At 33.3% G+C, this 6,698-nt stretch overlaps 1 protein-coding gene across 1 annotated transcript in view; it reads left to right on the plus strand.

The window, feature by feature from the left end:
• MAN1A1 (mannosidase alpha class 1A member 1) overlaps positions 1-6,698 on the plus strand; it is a 157,409-nt gene that overhangs the window by 44,446 nt on the left and 106,265 nt on the right. The gene's annotated exons all lie outside the window — the stretch shown is intronic.

Below are 6,698 nucleotides of genomic sequence, written 5' to 3' on the forward strand. Positions count from 1 at the left end.
AATTATTAAAGTATTTAGTGATTCCGTAGATATTCATATGAAGTTCTGAGGAATCAGTAGGATTTCAGGTAAAGAGGAGGGCATTATGAAAACAGAGCTAGGAAGAGTGGAAGAAAGACTGGTTGATCTATCACAGCAACACAGTTTAAAGATGAAAAGAGCCTAAACCTGAGGTAGTAGCGGTTGAAGTGATTTTAGAATTTTCAGGACATGGCCACCAGATAACATGGACAATGAGCAATTGAAGCAAGACATTTGGAAACTTCAGGCAGACTCAGAAGACTTTATTTTTTCATTGTTTACTTTTTAAATGTAATTCCATTTTTGCTTTTATCTCTATGAAAGTTTCTTGTATCATTAAGAATCAATTATATGTAAATTTGCCATAGTCAAAGAGATTATTTGGTTTTCTGTTAATACGTTGATGGTTTTTAAATTTATTATTGAACATTAAAAACCTACTAAGTCTCTTACTATGGCATGTGGAGATAAACAAGGCATGACTTCTATTCTAAGGAGGTTTACAGACTAAAAGAGATGCATACAAGTAATTATGGAAGACAGAAAGTCTTCTGCGAGAACAATGTAAAGCTAAGGGAGTTCAGAGGACATAGATCAGAGAGTCAGGACTGATTGGCTAGGTAGGTGGGAGGGGAGGTTAGGATCAGACAGGGCTTCAAAGAGGGAGTGGAATTCCATTTTAGAGTAGTATTTCTTAGAACTATCACTAAATAATTTTAGATCTAATTCTATTGAAACAGTTTTACACAGGTGCACTTTGATATAATTACATTAAAATTAATATGTGTGTTGCTCCCTTATTTTAGGTCTGTTTTTTTTGTGCTAAAGAATGCAATCACAAATGAAATTTCTAACAGATTTAATTCCTACAACTCAGAAGAAACTTTAAAGATTAATGTATCAATCTGTAGCCTGCGATAATTTTTAGTTTGGCTTTAGTGTATTTTTTAAATTTTCCTTCACTGAAAGAATTTTAGACTGTATTCATATCACTGTTTATTAATAAATTCAGTATTACTTTCTCCTTTTCCAAGATATGGTCGATTTATATGCATTTGTCCATCAAAAGTAATTTATTGAATAAAATTTTTTTTCTCACATTTTCAGGTAATATCAAAGGAGCAACAATAGTAGATGCTCTGGATACACTTTTTATTATGGAAATGAAAGATGAATTTGAAGATGCAAAGTCATGGGTTCAAAAAAATCTAGATTTTAATGTGGTAAGTTAAAAGTTACCAATTCAGTTCTTAAATCTCAGTTAACATGGATAAATTTTGTCTTTCGTGGGACAGATTATTGTGTTGTACCCCAGCAGAAACAAATAAAGCAACTTTTAAACAGTATCATAATGTATTAACAATTTCCCTCCCTTACTATATAAATATATATCTTTGTTTTTTGGCAATTTAAAAGTAAGAAAAGAATTAATATTTATTGAGACCTACATGTGCTAAGTATTCTTGTTCAAGTCCGACAACAACCCTATAATACAGGTATTGTTTTCACATCATGATGTTCACAGTAAGTCTAGTTACCATCTGTTACCATACATCATTATTACAGTATTATTGACTTTATTCCCTATGCTGTATATTTTGTCTCCATAACTTATTTTTTTTAATAACTTGGACTTTGTACTTCTTAATCCTCTTCATCTATTCCTCCTGCTCCCCAACCCCTCTGCCCTCCGGTAACCACCAGTTTGTTTCCGTAGCTATGAGTCTGTTTCTGTTTTGTTTTGTTCTGTTTCTTTTGATTTTTAGATTCTACATGTAATTAAAATCACATAGTATTTGTCTTTCTCTGTCTGATTTATTTTACTTAGTCTAATACCCTCTATGTCCATTCACGTTGTTGCAAATGGCAATATTTCATTCATTTTTATGGCTGAGTAATATTTAATTATCTACATATACCACATCTTCTTTCTCCATTCATCTATTGATGGGCACTTAGGTTGCTTCCATATCTTGGCTATTGTAAATAGTGCTGCAGTGAACATAGGGGTGCATATATCTCTTCAAATTAGTGTTTTGTTTTCTTTAGGTAAATACTCAGAAGTAGAATTGCTGGATCATATGGTAGTTCTATTTTTAATTTTTTGAGCAACCTCATGCTTTCTGGAGCTCTTATTCTCCCACAGACCAAATAAGGACAGCGTTGTTATTCAGAATAATAAAGATCATTAAAGCTGAGTCTTTTTCCTCTCTCTTTGAATTAAAAATGTATATAAATTGAAAGTTTTAATATATTGTTTCTACTCCTCTAATTAATTGCAAGGTACACCCCATTTTGGAGATCACTGCCTAAACGGACAAGCAAATGAGTCTGTGTTTAATCTGACTTATAATTGAATTCAGAATAGAAAGGAGACAGTATTCCAGTATAAAGAGACTTTGGAAGTCAATGCTTTATGCTTTCAGCTCTTTTAAAGACAAGAAAACAGGCCCAAAGAACTAGTGATTTGCTCAAAGTTATATAGCTATTTGATTGGAATGACCAGTGGGAGCTCTGATATTGGCAACTGAGTATGAAAAACTAAGATAATGGGAACAAATTGGGGTTTTTGGTTTTTTTTTTTTTTGAGGGTTCTCTCAGAATAGTACTTTTGTCCTGCCTTCTTATTATTGGTAAATTCAGCTACCTACCTTTAAATAATTATGGGTTTGTCTTGAGCTATATATGGGAGAGAGAATTCAGAATGTGTGTGTGTGTGTGTGTGTGTGTGTGTCCCCATCACTAAAAGGTAGGGAAATGAGAACTAGGTTCCTCCAACATCTAATGATGGAAGACAGGAAAACAGACTTTAGTGACACTGGTCCTGAATAATGTCCACGTCTCTTGTTGATCCTTGGGTCAGTCTGTCTGATAATTACAGTACTGCTGCCCCGCACGTCCCCCAATACTGGTACAGTTCTTTGCTTGAACCACCAGTGGTAGTCTGAGAAACTCTGGAGTCATTTATTTAAAAAGACTAAACACAAAGGCCTCTCAGGGTAATGGCAAGGTATCAGAAGACAGTTGGCTGGCCTCAGACCACAGCCAGGGGACTTGAATGTTCCACGGACCATGGGGACCTGTGAGGAAGCAGAGGGGATCTAATGGTAGATAGCAGATGATGTGGAAGTGAAGAGCACATTCCTTGGCTTTCTTATAAGATATGTTTTTAATTCAAAGAGAGAGGAATACTCATTTCCAAAACTATAGTTTAGTTTTTCCTTTGTTTTTTAGCTCAGATACTGAACTTTGAAGTTTTCTTTGTTTACAAAAAATTGTAGTTTTGGTTTTTTAATGAGACTTTATCTAATTAGTTGACAGAATTTTGTGTAAAATATTATTTAAAACTGCTATTGATAATTTGGGGCTTTACCTTTGAAAATGAACTTTAAAAACATGCTCTTAAAAATCAGAGCCATAGGCTCAAATTTCTGTTTATTATGCTATTCCGCCAGTGAGAGTCTTGAAACATATTTGTTGTTTTCTCTTTGCTTATTGTCAGTTTTTTCCTTTTTAAAAAAGCTTAGTAATAACTTCCAAATGATAGTACTACCCATATTAAAATTAATAACAAATATAAGTTCAAGAAAGCATATTGATTTGCTTCCCTAGTCATTGCATTATAAAGCTCTGCAGCTTATTGTTTTCTAATTGGTTTTAATATGTCACATATGAGAATCTGTCTTACATTCCTCATTCTATCCAGATATTCAAGTGATTGTGTCAATAATTACACAGTTTTCTTTCTGAAAACACTGAGAAAAAATTTCCATTTATCTGAAGGAAGGAGAAATTGGAAAACTTAAGCAACGACAGAAAACATATTTTTAGGATTAATATGTAGTATCATTCCAGCTTGGGTAAATTACTACATTTTTAAATTAACACTTTTTCCTAATAATGTATTTTAATTAACAGTGTGAGAGTATTGAAAAAAAAGTTAATGCATCCAAATTTTATTGCAAGGGAAAAAAAAGAATGAAACTGAAATAGAAATACTTTTGTTGAGAGTTGGTTTATCCTATGCTTCTCCTGGATTATATATACATCTTATGGTCAAGAATAAATTTGTTTATATGTGAAATATTCAATTCACATCATTTAAAAGTGTAAAAGTAAATGGTTTTTATTGGTTTATACTATCATTAACTAAAACTCATTTTCTTTTAATTAAGGCATAGCAAGTTGATTCAGTTTTCATACTTGGTAGCATGAAGTTCAAATGGCTTTAAAAACTGGCTTAAAATAACTCACTGGGATAACATGTAGGAGCAGGGGCTTCATAGGTGAAGCTTTATATTCAGTTCAAGTGTCTGTAGAGGCACTTAGATCTGGGCAGAAAACTCTAAGGATACATTCCAGTAGATGAGTTTTCTGGTTTTAATTTTAAAAATAAGCCTGTGACAAAGAATGTAAAACAGATCCTTGGTTATCCATTACATATTCATTAATTTATTCATGTAGTAATTATTTACTAAATACCTTTTAAGGGTTAGATACTTACCCTCCTGGATCTTATAGCCTATTGGAGGAAAAGTAGTCAGAGTACCTACCTAGGTTTGGGTTTTCTTAAAAAAAAAAAAAAAGAAGAAGAAGAAGAAGAAGAAGAAAAGAAAGAGGAAGCTATTTTTTAAAAGTACTCAGATATACCAAGGATTATGCTAGGTAATTTTTTCATAGATTATCTCATTTAGTGTTTGTGACAACCATACAAGGTAAATGATATTTCCCCTATCTTTGTAGATGAAGAGATGTTTGCTTAATCTTCCCAAAATCATGCAGCAAGTAAGAATTGTGGTTTGATCCTGTTTTTATTGGAGAGGAAATGCTAAGAGTTTGGAAATACATAGGCAGCCAGAAATTTGAGTCCTGCAAGGTTAAGTATGTAGTACTCGTTAAGTTCATTGTTCCATAGGTATCCAATAAATATTAATTGAAAGAATGAGAAGTCAAGCTTTTTTGTCCTATTTCCCAACGTACTTAGCTAGAAGACAAGTTGCCAGGGTACAAGAGTAGCTGTGTTGTTTCATATTTTTATATAGTTGAAATGATCTGGAGTTCAAGTACAGTTGATCTACTTGTTTTTACCTAAACCTACTTCTAAAATGGATTTGTGGTGGCTCCTAATACAGGAAGATCATTAACATAAGGACAGATGATCAAGAATTTCCTTCAAGAATTTGGCATTTCTAAATTCAATACTGAGTTTCTGTTCTTTACCAGCACTTTAAAGAAGTATTGATTACCTAGATCCTTACATGATAAATATTGAAAACTGTCTTCAGTAATGAATTTTATAGAATATGTAGAAATTTTCTCCAGATAACAAGTTCTTATATAAACCTTTAGTAAAAGCCAAAGCAATATTAAAATTATCCTTAAAAAGCTTTTTCTCTACATTGCAGTAAAGTGATATCTCTGTATGAAAGGCCAAGCTTTGAGAATGACAAAGGAGATAATTAGCTTGCCCCAGGCACTAACTAGCAACACATTGAGATATGATCTTTGGCACGTGCCTAGATTGTGCCTTTGGTTGTAATGAATACTGTATGTTTTAGATAACAGAGGTCCTGTGGCAAAAGTGACTTTATTTTTCAGTTTAAAGATCTAAACTGTTCTCTTATCCAGTCAGAATGTCACCCTAATTTTCAGGAAAATAGCTTTAGGATTCCCTATCTGAAGGTTGTAAATTGACCTCAAGAAGCCACTTTGGATCTTCTCAAATGCCTGAATGAGTATTTGGAGTAGGTCCAGAGCTCCATGCCACAGAGCGTGAAAGAAGTGACCTTTGCCTCAGTATTGCTCTTGTAAAAGGTCTCAGAGCACCATTACATCCCAGTGAGTGCAATAACTAAGTTTATTATCGTGTCGAATAGAGTTATTCAGTATTTTCCATCTGAATGCTAATCAGTGCCTACCTAGAGTAATGATTTGAGTTTTCGCTTGGAGAGGATACTGAGCTGTTCTCTCTCAGTCATTAGTGATGGTTTGAATTGCTACTTGAGGGCCTTTCTAAACCTGCATGGTAAAACTAACTTATTAACATAGAGAAGATGGATATTTGCCTATCTGTTTGGCCAAGAGAACTTACACTTTGTTCATCCTAAAAGGTTTGTCATGTTACTTAAATATGAAACTAAAAAATGCTAGGAAATATGTTACTTATATAACACTGTTTAATATTGCCATCTAATCTGTTAAAATGAGCTTTATACTTATTCCTAATCCTCAAAATGTTAATAAACACACACTTGGAAGTACCATTTATAAATAAAGGTATATACTAAGCCTAAACATAGGCAAGGCTTATAGGCAATTACCTGTCATTAATCAGTGGCTTTGAGAAGTCTCATGTTGTTTCCAACATGTTTCTCTGTAAGGTAAAGCATAATTATCATATATGTTAGTAGTGGATAGTTATTATTAAACATAGTTACCGTATTGCATCCTAGTGGGATATTCTTACATACAGTTAATATTGGACTGTAGTCAAGCAGTTGTTACTAAACATAGTTGTGTTGGTTTGTAGTGGGGCAACTTGCTTGTGTATTATATATGGGAACAGCCTGAGAAACACAGGCTTATACGGTAATTCATTGAGTAGAACACTGACAGGGAGTTGGGAGGAATAGCTAGCAAATGAGTAGCCTCTGAGAGAGAGTCCCTTTTAAAGAGAG

Source organism: Pteropus vampyrus, unplaced genomic scaffold, assembly GCF_000151845.1.
Source record: "Pteropus vampyrus isolate Shadow unplaced genomic scaffold, Pvam_2.0 Scaffold43, whole genome shotgun sequence".
NCBI lineage: Eukaryota > Metazoa > Chordata > Mammalia > Chiroptera > Pteropodidae > Pteropus > Pteropus vampyrus.